Source organism: Pollicipes pollicipes, unplaced genomic scaffold (assembly GCF_011947565.3).
Source record: "Pollicipes pollicipes isolate AB1234 unplaced genomic scaffold, Ppol_2.1 Scaffold_6686;HRSCAF=7923_pilon_pilon_pilon, whole genome shotgun sequence".
In the NCBI taxonomy this organism is placed as follows: Eukaryota; Metazoa; Arthropoda; class Thecostraca; order Pollicipedomorpha; family Pollicipedidae; genus Pollicipes; species Pollicipes pollicipes.
This window is the reverse complement of record NW_023596921.1, coordinates 102,976-121,813: the sequence shown is the minus strand read 5'-3', so window position 1 is coordinate 121,813 and position 18,838 is coordinate 102,976. Positions and strand designations below refer to the sequence as shown.

The 18,838-nt window shown below is 45.5% G+C and overlaps 2 long non-coding RNA genes across 2 annotated transcripts; both read right to left on the bottom strand.

Moving 5' to 3' along the window:
• Positions 1-4,862: 4,862 nt before the first annotated feature.
• On the bottom strand, positions 4,863-9,589 carry LOC119107838 (uncharacterized). Its single transcript, XR_005095281.1, has 3 exons — positions 9,128-9,589; positions 5,306-5,433; positions 4,863-4,922 (listed from the first exon to the last, which is right to left on the bottom strand). It is a non-coding gene; the product is annotated as an uncharacterized LOC119107838 (long non-coding RNA).
• A 25-nt stretch (positions 9,590-9,614) lies between these two features.
• Positions 9,615-17,396, bottom strand: LOC119107836 (uncharacterized). The gene is made up of 3 exons (XR_005095280.1): positions 17,133-17,396; positions 16,353-16,498; positions 9,615-9,771 (listed from the first exon to the last, which is right to left on the bottom strand). It is a non-coding gene; the product is annotated as an uncharacterized LOC119107836 (long non-coding RNA).
• Between the last annotated feature and the right edge of the window lie 1,442 nt (positions 17,397-18,838).

Genomic DNA, 18,838 nt, shown 5'->3' with positions numbered 1-18,838 from the left:
GGTTTCACGCCAAGAATGCCAGACCTGATTTGGTCCGAGGGCCAGGGATCAGATCATTAAAGGTCAATCTACGTCAAACACGTTTGCTATTTTATGGCGCATTTGTGACACTTTTTAAATAAAGTTTGATTTTGCTGTGTCAAATTAAAGTTATTTTGACTAACATCGCTTGATCCAATGCATTGGATTCATTGGCTGCGGGCAGGGCTGGGCCAGAGAAAGGCGTTTAAAACAAATAAGTACCGACAGGCATCACATGGTTAATGCCGGAGCTGGCATTGACGGATCATATCAGCGAATGCTCGTTGTTTAACATATTCTGCTGTTGGGTGCAAGCGACTCTGGCTAAAAAAAATGGCAAGCCATTTTAAGGTCATGACCATCCATTAAAAGTGGCTTCATGCAACGTCTGATGTGGCCTGCTATCACCTGTGATTGCAGTGCAATGCACATCTACTACAGCGTTATACATTTGTTCAGCCCTGCTCTTCCTTGTGTAATGTCTGGATATGATTATCAAGGCAATGCCTTGTAAATGTCTGTTTTGTTTTTACTTGTCACTGGTCTTTCAAAATTCACATGATTTTCAAATGATTTGCTGTACTCGCTAACGCTTGCAGTAGGAACACATGTCGAAGCATTGACGTTTCGCTGTATGCGCAAATTGACACATAGGATGCTGCCAAATGTAGTAGTTTTAATCGGGATGGTTTTTAGCAGGTGCCAGGAATATATCAAAAACTTTACTATACCAGTGTTTACGTCACATATCAGCGGTGACACCGTGCTTTTACAATGCCCTCGGATCAGTGATATTCACAGATTTTTCAGCCAAGGTCCATTTTTCATGCTAAGTAGTATAAAATACCAAATAACTGGGCCTATTACTAGTCGTAAGGACCGTGGCGGGCCGCAGCATCTTGCAACGAGCGTGATCAGTTTGCTACGCAACATACTGATCGTTGGACAGCCGAGAGACAAACCTCTTTTTATTTTCACATATGGCATATAAAGCTGAATGAAGGTAGAAGAGATGCTCAAAAATGTTGTCTGCATCGGCCAGGGGCCCGATAAACCAAATTCGGAGTCATCTGCCTGCTGCATCATTGGACCCCTGTATCGTTAATCCTTTTGATCCTTTGAATCGATTAACCATACATGGGTTAAGCGATCTTTGGCGTCAGTGAGGTTTCCCTGCGTCAATCCGGAATCAACTGCTTCGGCCTGAGGGCCTTCCGCGTCAGGAAGGGGACCTATGCATGATGCATCCCTCCCATCTCTTGAACAACTATGGGGGCCCCGACCATCGGTCTCCACAATAGTAGCCATTAACCCTTGACCGGGAAAGGCAGTGGGGCCCCCTGGTGTTACACTCACGGGGCTCTCTGCCCGCGGAAGGTAAAGGGGTCTCTTTCAGACCGGAAAAGGGCCTGTCCCGTACCTGAAACTGTTGTAGGGGTTACCTGTTTTAGCATTGATTCTTTACGGACCGGAGATGCGCTCTTTATGCTTACATGGATCACACAAAATCAACGAATTTCTTCCACAAATTCGCTAGGGACCCTATTTGGGTACCTGAAATATGAAAGATAAGATAGTTTTGGCTCCTCCCCTCCCTCCCCCCCCCCCCCCTACACCGTGAAACAGTTTGCCCTGCAAATACACCGCCACTGGCGTTCTGAGCCTAAGATGGACCCGCTCCAGACCAAAGATTGGCCCTTTCCAGGCCCATAAAGGGAAATGTTGGGCCTGGGGGAGTGCCTTTCCGAGAAGCGCCAAAAAGGTTTTTCCGAGCCTAAAGCTCTCCGTTTCTCAGCCTATACTGGATCCCTACCTGACTTGAGACGAGCCGTTTCTAAATTCATGATGGCCGCTTCCAGCCTTGAGAGGGCGAATTACATCTAGAAAGCCGTATTTTCAACCTCATTTTTATCCACCCTACTTACTGTTGAGAAGATTCCTCACATTCTCCTGGCAAGGGCCCCGTGGGTTGTACAATTAGGGGCACATTGTTTTTTTCTGTCAGGGGCTTGAAAGGCCATTGCGTCTCAGCGCGGGTTACCTACCGGCTACCAATTTGGCTGCACAGCAAATCTGGCCTGGTCATCCGGATGCCTTCAGAGGGATATATTATACAGTGGTTCCCTCTGTGACGCGGGAGGACCTCTGAGCCGGGAACTTGGTCCGGAGCGATGCGGTAGTCTTCATTGCCGCATAAAGATCCCCTATCGCCACAGATAGCCCAATAACTGGCAAAGAGTCTACAGTTCGGCTTAACGGACCCCTCGCTGAAATGGCGCGGAGGACCCGTTCGGTACTGGCTCCAGACTGACACAGGGCTCTTTCATTGTCTCATTATGGACTACCATTGCGAGGTCTCATAGCTCCTTATCTAGATTTGTGAAATGGGCCCACAGCGCTCAGACCGATACGAAACCGACTGCTCGGTGCCGCTGATGCCTGACCGATGAAGAGGCCCTCATTGAGTCAGAGGGCCCCAGGTCGGCGCAAAGGGCGCTCTAACTGACATCTGAGGATCCAGCACTACGCGCCAGCCCTTTAATACAACTTCCAGTCAGTCCTCTGGACCTCTTCGAACACTGCTTCCGGCCAACTCGGGGCCCTAATCGTCCGTCCAGAGGGGTCCTTCGGAGCCCTCGTTGGGTAACATCGATAATTCCCTTGGCAGAGTTGGGTCCAATTTCCAGCACAAGATCCTCTACTAGGCACTCTGCGCACTTGACCGACAAAGGGGCCCCTCATTAAGTCAGGGCCCGACCAGCGTAAAGTGGCCAGGAATTCGCCCGGTCGGGGAGTTTCTGGCCACCATGGGCACTCTGGTTCTTAATGGCCCTTGTATCTACTTGGAGCACCGCGACCTTTTAAGCTCCCTGCTGGATGCTAAGAAGACTTCAGAAGTACTCGAGAACTTTTCGGCTGCTTAGGGGGTCACATTGACTGCCCAGGTCACGGGGGCTCACGGGCTTATCAGATGGGGCTTTCTGGGCAGCCGCAGGCTGTTGTGGTACTGTCTGAACTTCTGTTCGGCAAATATTTCCGTTGGCTCTTCTCATACGTATGACCATTTATCTGTCCGCACCGCGCGGGCCGAAAAGAGCCCCGTCATAGGATTCGAGGCCGCTCACCATCCCCCTCCCCCCCTTTCCCATCCAAACCCCAATAGAGCCTTCAGCCAAGACTAGATGGTGCAATGTATTTTCCATTGGAGGCTGAAGTGTCTTTCCGTCCCATTTCGGGCTGCCGACCGGCTACCATTCTGGTGATATGATGACCGGAGCGCTCAGATCCGGATCCCTAATTGATCCGGAGGCCTTCAGAGGGATACGCGACACACTGGTCTCATCCTATGACCGGGACGGTTGACCCTGGATCGACGCCACTTCCCCACGGAACCCAGTCCGTCGTGCTTGGGCGCTGGATAAAACGGGCGGTGAGCCGCTGTTCGATGCTGGTCCCCTGGCTAACACGGGGTACTTCCGCTGCCTTACTGTAGCTCCCTGCATATCTCCTTTTGTTGTCGGAGAGCGCCGACTAACACAAAACGCCCTCTGCTATTCAGGGTTCCGTCCCTATCTCCCCAAGCAGTCACAGGAGGATGCAACTGGTCAGGGACTTCCTAAAAGCTCGAATAGTCCCTCAGTAGCCCGGCAGGCCATGGACAATTAAAACAGCCGATCAGCGGCCAGAGGGGCCGTTAGCATACAGAACTCTGAGCAGGCAATACGACCGCTGGGCAGCCAAAAAGGTCTTTTGGCTCCGAGGTCTCCTCGGTGTTCTGAAGGGATTGTTTTTTCATTCAATACGTTCAGTTTTCTTCCACCTACGTGAGTCGAATAGGATGCTCACAAAGTGGCTCTTAGACTCGCTTAACCCCACTCCCAGATTTTTGGCTTTCCGGGGTTCGGAGGGGGCCCGGATGTCTCGACCTCCACATGATCTCCAGTCGTGTGTATGAAATTGTAAAACTGAAAAGTGCGATGTTCGGAAAAATGTGAACTTTGACTTGCCATAATCGGATCATATGTTGACCTAGCAACATTAAAACTTACTACCAGTCGTGAGGTCCCTTTGAGACCAATCCATCGGTGTCTTCCGCTAAGCTATATGTCTCAGTTTGGAAACGGCAGGGATGGCCAATCAGCAAACCACGGCGAGAGTTGAAATACTGCATCGAATCTTACAGGCATGTCTCCGTACCATTTATGTATCAACTTTGTTATAGAAGTGTCTATAAGTATGCATCCGGTCCTGCTGAGTGAATATTAGGACAATGTCTCTGTTTCCATTTCTGCGCCAGGTTTGTAGCGGAAGTGCCTATAAGCATGTATCTGGTCCTTACGAATGGGGATTAGGACAATGCCTCGTGGCCACTCAAAGTAATGTAAAGATATCGACATTTGAAAGGCTAGAAGTATGGAAGAAGCAAAGCCATTCACTTGAAACATGCTAGGTGTGCATTCTTTGCCTATTATCGTCTTCTTATGATACATTGTAATCAGTCCGTGTGGAGAAGTTTACAGCTCCACAGATTGCTTTACTAAAGCTGTGATGCTGAAACCGTATCTGCATCAAATTTCTCTTTTTACAGATGCTGGCATCCTCAGCCCCAGCAATGCAATCCTTGATACTGCAATACACTTCATCACGAAAACATGAAAACGCGAAATGAGAGCCTAATTGAGAAAATACAGTGCACTTTTTAATCCACTTACTTTCAAGGGAATCGCATAATTTCTTCTTTCGTATATCCTCGTAAACGCCATCCCTCTTCATCCAGGGCACCACACAGACCGAATCTTCATGGTTGACCATCTCCTTCAAAAGGCATAATTCTACACATTTAGCCCTAGATTCGTTACGTCCATATGATCTACATTCCCCATCTTGTGTTGTCTTCTCAACTGGAAACAAACGTAGCAACATAAATACATCTGGGGAGGTGTTGATGTTAAAGATGGTATTAAACTGCTCATGCTGTGTCCACGAAATCCTAATTTGCGAATATAGTGGTGATTCTTGGATAAATTATTCATCGTAGGAATCGATATATGACTTTCATATGGCATGGAAGACTCGGAGATATCTGTAATTAGCATATCCCTGGTATCGGTGGCAGCACTGATTTGTTTTTTGCCAAGATGCGCACGTTGTAAATCGATACGTCATATTGGCTTCCTAAAATGAAGAAAATGCAGTGTTTGAGATCAGACAATCATGCTGTCGTAGGATTTAAGCACTGTTTGTAACTGGAATTATCAGGTGGTGAATAAAGAAAAGGACTTACTTCTGCGAATGTGGAGAACAGTGTCTTTGTCCATTGGAATCCGATAAGGGCGTAATATGGAAGCAACCGGCAGATCACTAAATTCTTGAAACGTATTGATGAACACCAACAAGTAGCTCTCTGTTGTCCTGAAACAAGATCATGTTGCGTTAACTGTTAAGATGATCAAAATTATTATCATACACATGAGTGACTGATTCTCCTCACCTCAACAAATGCTCAGAGAGTGTAGCGGACTGTAGGGTGTGTGTGTGGGGGGGGGGGGGGCGGATGATCCCGCCCCCTGGCCATCTCAAGAACCGCAAAAGGTTAAGTGAAGAAACTCCCAAGATAGATGGGTGCTGTAACGAGCTATGTTGTGTGAAACATTCATTATCCTACATCAATATATTGAAGGCCATATGAGGTGACACATGTCAAACTTAGAACGTTTTTTTTGTTATTCGGACTGTCATTCTTGTCAATCGCTGCAATGCGTTTACGTGTGCTGTGATGGAACTCTCCCGCATTTTTGTCATGGTGTACGATGTGATACAGATGCTATGTACACTATGCAGTAATATGAAGCTTATGTATTAACAAGTTATGCCGCATTGCATGTCGTTGGTCGGCCAATTGGCTGCCCAGCCGGGTGGCCATACAGCCAAGCGTAATGACCTTTGAAAATAATTATATAGCAGCTGAAGTGTGCAAATTGTAGTGAATGAAACGCAAACACCATTTGCTACATGAGAGAAGAAAGCACGTTTTCTGAATGTTTAGCGGACAACTTACCAAAATCACATGATTCGCATCGTAGTATTTGTGCTTGTGGCCATCATCAGGTTAGCGTAGATTATCCAACTGGCATTGACCTGTTAGGAAATCGACCTGAGCTAACCTCGCTGGTCCAGTATAGCCTTTGTAATTATTGGCCAAGCACTTTAAAACCTATTACTAATCGTGAGACCTCTTTGAGACCAATCTACCGTTTTTGCTTCTAAGTTCTATCTCTCTTAGTTTGGAAATGACAGGTGATCCTATCGACCCGCCTCCCCCCCCCCCCCCCCCCCCCACCCTCTACCAGACCGCGTTATGAAAAACGGTGTGTCAGCGCGAGGCTTAAACAACGCGTTTGGGGTTTAAATTACTTGTCGGCAAACCATTGTGAGAGTCTGCTGGTTCACTCCGGAGATCTTAACAAACAAGTGGAGTGGGTGGAGTGAGTCCCACTCCCATACCTCGCCCCACAATGTGCGTGCTAGGATAGGTAAATTTACCTCTATTTTAAGACAAAGTTCAATCGCTCTTATTGATAGGACTCCCATTTAATTCGGAACACCTTTTTGCATCCCAAAGTTGGTTCCTCAGCATTTTAATATTGATAACGCACGCTTAGAAGAAAACCTTGCGGAAAAATATTATATTATTTGAGCTTAGGTAAAGGTGTCTACTATAACCACACACATCACATTGCAATCCATATACATATACATGCTACGATTTTGAATAAGGCATTTCTCGCTGCTGAGAGCCGAACAGTCTGAAGTTGCAATGAGGAATGGAGTCTTCACAGCTCCGAAGGCGAGATAAGTAAATATTTCCCCGCGTGTGACCGAAAAACCAAGCGGCGAAAAAGCGAGATTTGAGCAGAACACACAAAAACAACATTTCATTTTCTTTCATGATTGGCACAATGACTTATGAAAATGAAATGCAAAGATGTCATACCCCGTCGCAAGCGAACAGGTAGCTATGTTTTACCACGTTTGGTGTGCTCTTCCACTCAGCACAGCACCACCATGGTAATTCGACACGCTCATGCCTCACATTGTGTTGAGAATTAGCGCTTGGTTTTAACTGATGTGGAGAAATCACCTGGCGCAATCTTAGGTCCCTCGGACGTATGGATAATGAGCTATCACCCGAGGCTTTTTCATAAATGGAGTTGGCAGTGATGTGTTCCTAACATTTTAGCACCCATGGTCATGCACAAAATGATATCAACGTATCTATTTTTGCGATCGCAAAGAGTTGATTAATGACTAAGAGTTAATTAATGATAACATCAAAGGTCATCGGTCCAATATCGCATATAATCAGTTCTTAACATTGTATTCTGGAGATACCAGTTTTCGTACGTTGCCTTTCCGAAAAAGAAACGAAATCCGAGAGCACGATTGTCTGAACTAACTTTTCATGACTCAAAGCATGGTCCTTTTCACTCATTTTAGCATTCGGCCGTCTCCGAAATGGGACATTCGTCTGCTATCATACGGCCCCAATGCACTGATAACCGTTTAGATTGCTTCGCTAGTCGGTGCCAAGGGTACGTTAGTGCCTGCAATCCCCTTAGCACCGTATCAACCTAGGCGGTTCTCTCATGTGTACCAATTCTAAATGTCATCCTGTCCAGTAGGAACAATGTCTTAAGCGTGCAAGCTGACACGCTCAGGACGTCTGACAATGCGCTTCTGCGGCGGGGAACCTCTGTACTACATGCGACACGAACATGACGGGATATTTACAGGACAGCAGCTGAAGGACAACACTGATACCCTTCAGACATGCAATGACAGATCTAAACTTGGAGACGTGTAAGTATCGATGAATTATCCCGATCTCTAAGCAAACAAATTATCGTACAGCTCTTGAGTTACTGGGTGAAGACGTAACACATCGTTGATATCATTGGGATTACGTGTCTCGGTAGTGTGTTGTGCCATTGCTGATGTATTTCACACACGTTTAAACAACGGCCTCATGGCGATAAAAATGATTAACCCCTCCCCTTATTCTGGGGTCACATGTCTTCGCCGCTCGCTCAAAATACCTCATAAAGATGCAGTGGAAAAACTCAAGCTCTCAACTTAACCCATGTGCTATTTGTGTGTCTTCGAAGATGCCATATGACCTTGCAACGTTTAAAGATATGATACTGTTGAACATATCAGTGATATTGAATACACCATTTTTGATTCTATCAATACTACAAAGACAAACCACAAAGTTTTTAACCATGCCTAAAGCAACCATAAAGGATATCGAACATATATAGGATAACTGGTACATAATTTTCTCAGGATGCACCGATCGTGTCCCATGTGTATGTTCGTAGCATGCCACAAAATACAATATCCACATGAGTGCCTAGGAAATCAGGTTAGGGTGGATATACTTCCACCGTCAAAGCTTATACCAATATATGATCCAACGATCCTCCGAGGCCAAAAATTCGTTTGATTACTTGTGTGTTAGTAAACAGCTGAGGCTGATAACAGTCGGTTTCGACATGGAGCAGCCGTCTTTGTATTTAGCCGAAAAGGGAACTTTTGTGAGCCCAATCCCCAAGGTAGTTTGCTGGCGGCAATCGATCGTCGATGCCCACCTTTGGAATGCACTGCTGAAAGTGTAACAATTTGTTGTTGCCCAGGCGATATTCCGAACGTCTCTGTGATGGGGCCTTACGATTTATGGTATTTTTGTGGGCAAAGTACGCATAGCTCCTACATGGCGCAAGCGAGTGAAATGATCTTGATATCCACAACACAACAAATCACGACACTCATTAGGAAGCGGATACGTGTAAAAGCTTACACTTATAATCCTAACGTTGTTAACGTGATGAAATGAGCGACACTGGTAGCCTAACTTGTGCACATAAAGGACTGGAAGCCGGGAACTTCTGCAAACATATCGCGCGGATGAAGCAAGCCATCCGCGTTAGCAAAACGACGTATTTATTACAAGAAGCATATTTGATTTATTACAGCAATCGAGTAATGTGTTGATGGCAACGGCACTATTGAAATACTAAGTTGCGATTGATTGCGTACGACTTACCTTCTCAAAATAAGCTTCAGTTGGTACCGTTGATGCAGTATTTTATGACTCTTGGATTGGATATATCTTCGGCAGTTTGGTCCAAAACTTAAGACTTTACTTTGCACTGTAATTTTTTGTGACGGGCTGCTGAAATTACCTTGATTATTTTGTCCAAAATCCGATATCATCAGCTTGTGTAGGTCTTGAGCCGAAAACTCCAAGAGCTCTTGTACGGTGGTATTGTCATATCGCAATAGGTCAATATGTCTGTAAACTGCATCGAATTCGTCTATTTGCATTTCTTCCGAGAGACCGAAAAATGAGAATCCGTTAAATGTTTTCCTAAATGTGTATCCTTCAATAGCTTTATCCGGCGCGATATGTGAGCACGTCGTGTTATTCCAATTGTTCCGGAGAAATTCCATTTTATGCAAGAATGTATCTTTCTCATGCACAAAGTGATTCTTTTCAAGGCATGAAACTGCGAGCTTCAAATCATCGCCAGAAAGTGAATTTTCCATATCAAATGTGTTAAAATCGACATTGGTAGCGATCTTGTAATAGCGACCAAAATTCAATATCTTCGATGGTTCAATTGCTGGGAATGGGCAGACGGTGATTTCAAGTCTTGTTTTATCAACTGTTTCTGTTGCAGTGTACACCTGTAAAAAGGCAGAAATCACGGTTGTGGTTAGCTGCAACAAGGCATATTTTTCTGCTGCTGACACAACAAAACGTGCCTGACAGAAGGCTTCAGGACAGATCTCAGCACATTGCTGTTAGCTATCAGTTTACATTACTAGCTGTCAGTATTGCGAATGCTATAAACCTCGCTGCACGCACGCTACTGTGTAGCGAGGATGGAGAGGCAATCTTTTTCAGCATCAGCGAAGGGATTTTGCCACGACCAAACCATTCGAGATCCAACATAAGCCATAAGCAATGTAAGCCAGTCAATTCTCATTCTCTTTAAACCAGGACTTACACTACCTCGTGCAATATCATGTAGGGTTAGTTTGGACATTTGAATGGCCTGTATCGTGACATACAAGCCTGGCACTAATGGTCTGTTCACACGAACTTTTTCAGTGCATCGGATGCACGTCGAAAGCAGGCAACGTTGTGCTAAAAAAGTGAGGCGTCTAATGTATACCCACGACGTGCTTAAATTGAGATAAAATAGAGCGAGCTCGTCGCATTGCAGGGGCGGCGAATCATGGGGAGGGGGGGGGGGAGCTGGCAGCGTGATAGAAGTGTCCCCGATCTTTTGAGGTGTGGCAAAACTAACTTTTGCCCCCCCCCCCATCATTTCAGGTGGTCTAGACGGAGTCCACGAGTATGTGATAGTACTGGCTTACTGTATCCCCAAACCAAACTTGAAGGACCCATGTCTGGGCCCGAAAGGGCTATCTTGAACCCAGAAGGGAATCGTTTCGAGTCCGCGAAGGGCCAATCTTAGGCTGGAAACGTTATATTTCGAGGCCAGAAAATATTCATGTCACTTCTGACGTGGTAGGGGCCCTCTCTGGTCTAGAAAAGGCTCTCGTAAGGTCAAAAAGGGTCCGTCTCAGGTCATGAAAAACGCCCACCGCAGGCTGAGAGAGGGCCCTCTCTCAGCCTGAGAGGGGGTCCTCTCAGGTCTGAGAGGACCCCCTCTCAGGCACGCCCTCTCAGGCGTTTAAGCACGCCTGAGAGGGGCTCTCAGGTCTGAAAAGGATACATCATAAATTTAGAAACGACTCGTCCCAAGTCAGGTAGGGACCCAGCAAGGCTGATAAATGGGGAACTTAATTTCAAAAAGACTTATCTCATTGTTGGGATCTGGAAAGGGCCCAGCTCTGGTCCGGAATGGACTCATTGTAGGATCAGAAAGCCAGTGGTGGCATCCGCTGGGCAAACTGCCCTCGATGCATGAGGTAAAGGCCAACACAATATTTTGCCCCAGATTTCAGGTGGCCTAAATAGGTGGTCGGATTTGTGAAAGAGATTTGGCTATTATGTGTAATCACGGAAGGTATAGAGAGCCCATCTTGAAGGGAGTGCTCCACATTTGTCTGTGGTTTCGAACTGAAATAGTAATCTTGAAGATCACTTGGTGCAGCTTACAGCCCTGCCCTCCTTAAGGCTTAAACCGGTCCATTTTCTGAGCTAAAATCAAGCGAGGACTTGCGGGCTATTTCGGGGAAGAGTATTTCAAGGTCACCCAGGCGGTCCATAACGCCGTAACAACACCATTCAGATTCTGCAATTCCGATAGCTATGAAGCGACCAGGGCCAAGAACAATGTAATCGTCGATTCGTTCATACGCGACGGTCGTGGGCACGATCTCCAGGTATAACTGACTCTCTGTCCAGATATAACTGTCAATTGCCTCTCTATCAATTGTGTGCAAAGTACGTTAACGGAATCAAACGCTAGCGTATTGAGGAGCATATTTACTCAATAGAAATATTGTGATGTCTAGAGCTTTCCGATCAGACTGAAAAGGCCCAATGTGGGCTCAAAAGACCCGTTTCTGAACAGGGAATGCCCTTCATAAGCTCAGAAACGTCCGTGTCAGGCCTGGGTGGAGTTTATCGTGAACATAGAAAGGGCTCTCTCACGTCTGGAAAAGGCCTTTGGTAAGCCCAATTAGGACCCTTATTAAATTACAAAATGACACATTTCAGGCTGAAAAGTGAGCATGGATAACAGGAATCGCATTTCAGCCTTCCACGGGCTTCTTAAAGGTCTGAATAGGTCACTGACCTAACACAACCCAGGTGATCATTTCGTTTTAGGATCATACTGTCTAGCGTAATATTTGACGTTCACTGAAGTGCAAAAATCAAAGCGTTCTTGTATGATTTTGATCGCCATGACTTGTGAAAGGTCAAACAAGGTCACTTACCTTAACTGAGCACCAGTGACCTTTTCCTTAGAATACCTATCTAGGTTTTGAGTCACTTTGACACCAATTTGGAGCTTGACCTTATCTTAAGTATTTGATCTTATTTGACCCAAAGGTCTTGACCTAGGAACCTCAAACTTTGTCAAAGTAAGTTCACTTGCAGGTCAACACACCCTGTGAAATTATTGTCTTTAACTGTTTTGTATGCTAACAAGTGCCGTTAATCATGTTCAACAGCACAACTTTAACACACGCCTCTTGCTTTTATCGCGTACACCTGGCTGATAAGATGGAAGAGGAATTTTTGGCGCTCACCTTGTACTTTGCGCCATTTGCTCCCAGAATGTTAGGATTAAGAACATTTTTTTTTGTGCTTCGGGTGTGGAAAATCCTCGGCATTAGCTGGCATAATGAATCCCAAACTACCGTCATTCTGGATTCTCCGAACTATTATGACACATTAATATGATTTTGTATTCGTATAGCACATTTTTCACTCTCGAGGCCCTAGTTTTCCGTTAAGATCTATGGGGATTATACAAAGATCACCTGCTCTCACAAAGAATCTTCACTTCCAGGTTTCGATACAAAAGAGCGTGCGGACAACCACGAATTCTTCGGTAAGTGGAAGAGGAGATTCACAGCATATCAGTCCATGGCAGTTGAGCTCACTTTATGATGAGAATGGGTCAGAAATGTATATTTTCATTTTATCAAACAAATACCTCCAGTCTGGTCGCCACGACAGCGTGTTCTTCTCGTCTCCGTACGTTGTCATTGAGGTGGGCCAAGGCGCTGTTATACTGCGTCATGCTGATTTTCCACTAACAGAGCCTCCAGAAAGCTACATTTGGCGCCGTATGCGGAAAACGTTCGAATGCAAGATATCGGATTAAATGAATGCAACTAAAACAGCGCATGAACCCCGTGAATTTTCAGGATAAAAAAGCGAAAACTGACAACGTGTTAGCACAGTGCTGATTAGTATTTCAACTGTAAAATTGTGTCAGAACTTGGAAGTTTTCATTCCCAGGAACGTCTTAGGTTCAATAAGAGCGCCAGAGCGGCGATTCACACCATGCGTCTTACGGTGACATTATGGGGACTTGGGCGCCATCCTGATGACTGCTCGCCTTCAGCGCATTCAAAAAGTCAGGGGCTGGTGTTGCATATGAAAAATTGTGAATGCTGCTCCCATACATTCTTTTTAATATCTTCCAAAAATCCTAGATTCAGACGTTTTTCAGATGTATTCTCTCTTCACATTCCATGTACAGGTGTTCTTTCAGATATATTCGTTTTGAGTATTCTGATCGTTGTAGATGTTCGTCAATTCTAGATTTTAGAAATAAGAACTGTCTTTAAAAGCAAGAATGCAACACCGTTTAAGCCACCCTTGTTTCACATTTGCTGCCGTGATATTATTTTAAACAGGGGTGTAGCTTTCTATTCAGTTGGCGGGAGACTGAAGCCCCCCCCCCCCCCCTCTCCTCCCAACATGGGTTGCCGTCCCCCAGCTTTGGGAAGAAGGTGGGCAAAATGCGGGGTCCTCCTGAAATTCTTTAATCCAAAAGAGGCCTCACATGGGTCCAAAGAGGCCCTGCTTGCGAAATTTTTGGCCTGCAAAACACGGCCCCTCGCAGAGTTTTGAACTTCAATGAAGACCGTCTCGGGCCCGAGGGGCCACGCTTCTTTAGTGGCGTATTCAGGCTTTGTCCAGGACGGCACCAATCGAGCCATGTGGGTCCTTCCAGTCAAAGGGCTCCTTTTTGCCGTTGTTTTTCGTTTTGGTAAGTGTCTTTTTCTGAGAGTCTTGAAATCCGAGCAGCCCTCGCTTAAGATTCAGGTGTATTAAGACGATCTCCAGTGGAGCAAATACATAATAGAAATAGGGCTATAATTTTATAATTAGAGATACGTTGCTCGGCTTGGGATCCTGTTTTGATGGCTCAGGGGCCGTTTTTATGCTTAAGAAACCCTACGGGTGTCTTAAACTGGTAGAATTAGCGGAGAGGCACTCGCGATCTCCAGAAGCGGGGAATGGCTCTAAAGCCCCTTCAAAGCTCCCAATGACCACCCCACTGCGCCTCTTTAACTTTAGAGCACAAAAATCACATGCAGGCTTCTCCGGGATCCATGCGAGCATGGGCAGCAGCGGACGGTAAAAAGGGGTCGTCACAGGAAGCTCAGTCTCATGAGACAGGACCGTCGAAGGCATCCGGCTCTCTCTTAAGATTACTTTTAGGCTGCGCGCCTGCTCAGATCATGAGAAACTTGATTTATTACTTTTCATGGCTTGCCTATGTATCACAAATCTGGAAAGGCGATGCCAAAAGGTCGTGAGGCCATCTGGCAGCATTGTATTTCAATAAATCCTATTACGAGAACAATGACCTGCCCTTTGTCAGAGTACGTTGAAATACCTTGCCACATACAGCTTCACAACCAGGTGCCAAAGCTTTCAGGACCCTTTAAATTAACCTTACAGTGCCGTTGCGCCATGTGAGGATTTTCCATGTTTCGGTAGATGTCCATCTATGGTGCCAAAAATACCAAGTACGCCATGTCTCTGGCGATGAGACTTTTTTCTTGAAACGAAGAAAAGAAAAAGACTTTTGAAAAAAAACTTTTTCTTTTTCTGAAGCTTGCAGACTTAGGTGGCGCTTGTATCTCAAATAAATGAACATGACAGCAATTCTATATATGTGTCTCAACAAATCCATGCATACCGCTTGCAAGAATATATCGCCTTCATTTAAGGGAGTGCAAATTGCCGGAGTCAAGCTTACTGTCTGGGGATCCAAAGTCCTATTCCTTTAGTTTCTTTCCGCTCCGTTGAACTCTTTTGTCGCCCGAAGGTGGAATACCCCGTCACAGACAGTGTAAGGTATGACGACGCAATCAAACAATGACGTATTCAAGGACATAATTACTAAACAGATAAATTGTGTTGTCCGAAGCCGTCTTTTTCACTTAAAAGTACACCAATGCTTATAAGTGAGGTTATTTCATCATAGCTCATGCTTGCTTCAGTATCTTAAAAATGTGGAATATTTTCTTTAAAGGGGTAGGGCACACTGGTTTTCGCCTGGTCGGCATTCAACCTTCCACATCTGTAAGGGCCCACCTCAAAGAGGGCTGTCCTGAGTGAGGCTTTGGGGAGCAGAGCAGGAGGGGCCAGGTGGCTAGGTCTCTTTGGTACAAAGATATTCCTCCTGAGGGGGGGGGGGAGGAATCTCGGGTCCCCTGGTATTGGTTTGGGAGTAGTGGTAAGCGGGCACCTGAGTAGAAACATACCCATGAGCCAACCTACCTCTAACAGGGGTCCACTTCAAACGGGCCAGTCCTTGAAGCCAATCAGAACCTCTTCCAGACCCCATGCTGACGTAAGCTGATCAAACGAAGAGCGATTGGCTGACTTGCCTCATTCAGATCTGAGGGGGACCATATGGGACTTTCTCGAGCACCCGAATGGTCCTTTTCCATGGAAAGGCCTCTTGGGCAGAAAATGTGGCCTGAGAAGGGCAGTGAAGACTCAAACTGACTGCTTTGACCAGGGATTCCAATATAGCTTGTAGGAATAATTTCCCAGGAAAGGCCCGCAAAACGTCTTCTGAGAACCAACCCTACCCTAGAGTTGATCACTCGTGCTCGTCGCGATCCTATCTCTATTCCTGCCAGGTGACCACCAGAAGCTTTTTCCGCTAAGGTTCTTAGAACATTCAGAATGGAAACAGTATGCCCTGGGCTCCTTGGACATGGGCTCAAATGTGCCAATGGAGCGAAGGATGGATGGCGAACGGAGCGAGGGGAAGGATGTGGTGGCGATTGCCTCGTTGTTCATGAGATATTCCTTTTTGTACTCTCTCTTCTTTTCGGCCTTCGCTGGCTCTGTCATGAGATCAGTGCAGATCCTAGGCTCACTACCGTGATTTCGTCGAGGGGAGCACGCAACATTGTATGCGTGTCTGTAATTTGGGACCCCTCCGGTTGTCTCTTTCAGATCTGAGTGACATCTCGGAGGACTTTTTCGGCTATCCGAATGGTCTTTTTTCACGGAAAAGTCTCTTGGGAAGAAAATATTGCATCACATTGATCACTGCTCTCTGGAGCAGCCACGTGTTGCGAAGTTTCCTGTCCAAATTCCATAAAACCAAAATACCACACCATGCCATGACCACAATTTGCGGTTTCCATGAGGATTCTTGTAGCTTTTCCATGACCACAACTTGATTCGGAACCATTACCGATTAATTCATTCAACCTATTCACGGTAATACAGAAAAAAAGAAACCAGAAACTGAAGTCTACATCAACCTAGAGAGATTCACATGATGGCAGATCATATTTACCTGGGCATCATCGTGCTCTTCATATCTCCGTTCGGAATTTTGCAAAATAGTGCATAGTAAACCAATGCACAACGCAATGACGCAGAAGCGTGCACTTAAGTGGATGACTTTGATGGTCCTCTCTCGCACAGTGGGTCGGCGTAGCACTGAAAAGTACGTAAATTTATTATCAGACGGTTCGAAAGCATTTTGCTCTTTACCATTGCGTCAACGCAGGATCGTTTATATCTTGTCACCTTTAGTCGCATGTGAGGTCCGCTTACTGTGTCTGGACGTGACAAGTAAGCATACATAGCGTTCGTGTGTAACTATTCTAGACACGCAAGGTGTTGCATTAACCATTTTCAGACAAGTGTATAGCCTTCATTCGTGTTTAACCAGTAAACAATGTTGTCGCAAAGATGTGCAAACAGAGGGTGGTCGTTAACGGCATATCAGGAAAGCAATTCGGATATTCGATTCCAGTGAAACTGCTAAAAATCACAGAGCTGACAACATACGTAAATGGAAACACAGACTGACCACACTAAAAAGGCATGTCAAATGAACTACGGTATTTACCATTCGTTACAGATGCATTACATATTTTTTCAAGCTGCTAGCTTGTTTTGTGCATGCTCTGACATCAAAAGCAATGATTGTCGCAAATACAACTTTACAAAAAGCAGCATATATATTGATTGGCCGACTTGTTTGAATGAAAAGATACGAATGTGCATGACGCAAATGTGTAAAAACATATACCCCAGATTCTAGAACCAAGCCGGTTCTTCAGCTTACCGTATTCGGGCTCCATCATCAAGTGTCAGTGAATGACTCCTCTTGATGCAGTGATGTAAATAAAATGCGACATCATTTCAGGCATGATTAAGTCCCCAAAACTGCATCTGTGCCTTTCACGCATGATACTTGGGAGCATAGTGTCATCGGGACAGACCATGGCATACGCTCGTAAATTTACCGGCTAATTGGCATTTCATTGACGCTGGGATCTGTTACATTCTGATGGAGTTAAAGGCAGAGAAACGGAGCGACTCTGTGCCAGTTTCGTCATAAGTGTGATCAATGTGATGTGCGCGCCAGGTTCGTTGAATTTCGTAGTAAAGACGCATTATCTAACACAACGTATTCTCATGCCTTTTTGTGCTACGAACCTCCCACTTAATTACTGTGGTGGGATTTTTCGGCTTCCACGAAGAGCGCAGTATACGTATGTCTCCAATAGTATTTTCCAATTAGGTAACTAATAACTGATTATGTTAAACTTGAAATGATGATGACTAGCTGATCGCGGATTTTCCACCCAACTGAACTCAGCTTCTTAGGTTCAGCTTCGGAGTTGTCAACACTCCAAAATGCCTCTCTTTGGTATGATTGAAATGTGCAAAAACCTGAACCCGCTTACAACTTTTTGCAGTGCCGAGCCTGCTGTTCGTTCGAGTTTAGTTGGTTCGAAGGCCTGGTCGTTCATCATAGGCTTTCACTTTAAGTTCAATTTACCGCATGGTGTTATAAGTTGCATTTCAAACTTTTATAGGGTGGTGTTGCGTCCACGGCTGGTAAGGCATCTGTTTGCTCCAAAGACGAGATATATGAACTAACTGCAACTCTTTCCGACATGCATAAAAATCAGGGGTCCTTGCACCGTGAGGTAACAACAAGAATAACTATGACACTCTTATTTAAGAGCGTCCTTTGGTTGAAGGATGACATATTTTATGTCTTTTATACACTAAAGCCGCCTTCAAATTTTAAGTGTTTCATATATCCGAGACTAGTTGGCATGTGAAAGCTTTTATGATAATTGTGTTATCTTGCTGCAATTAGCACTTAGACGTGGTTGCGACTTTCTCCTATTTATGTGCCTTTTAGCATTCGTACTTAGAGCATGGCAATCAAAGTTCGAGCGCAGCTAACTGAATCAACAGAGTATGCTGAACGCGGCTGTACTTCTTACGTCCGAAATATGTTGGACGTAGGATGCAGCAGAAAAGCTCATCGCTTAACAACCTTTCGGCGTGAGCGAAATGATTTGCGTGTTTGCGGCTGTTTCAGCATCGCTGAGGCACAATGCTTTTGGTGCTACGGCACGGTAATGTGAGCCGTTTTTATGAACCCAATATTCCTTGAGGAGGGGTCTTGAATTTATTCCTTTCTTGAGTCGTCCTTATCTTATGATGACCTCATGTAGGGATGAGAACAACAGCTGCTACAGTAAGGGGGAGAGAGAGAGAGAGAGAGAGAGAGAGAGAGAGGGGGGGGGGGGAGGGAGGGAGAGAGAGAGAGTCCTAAGAGCAGGGCCTACGCCAAGAAGTGGTTGTTCTGTGAGCCCACCCCTCACGGGTGTTGATTTGCATTATTTTGTGAGGGCCTCTCCCCCCCCCCCCCAATGTTTGCTTGGCCCCACTAATATTTTTGGCTGGAATGCTAAAAAGAGGGTAAAAGATGACCATAACACAAATACTATCTTCTTTGATCTGTCTGTG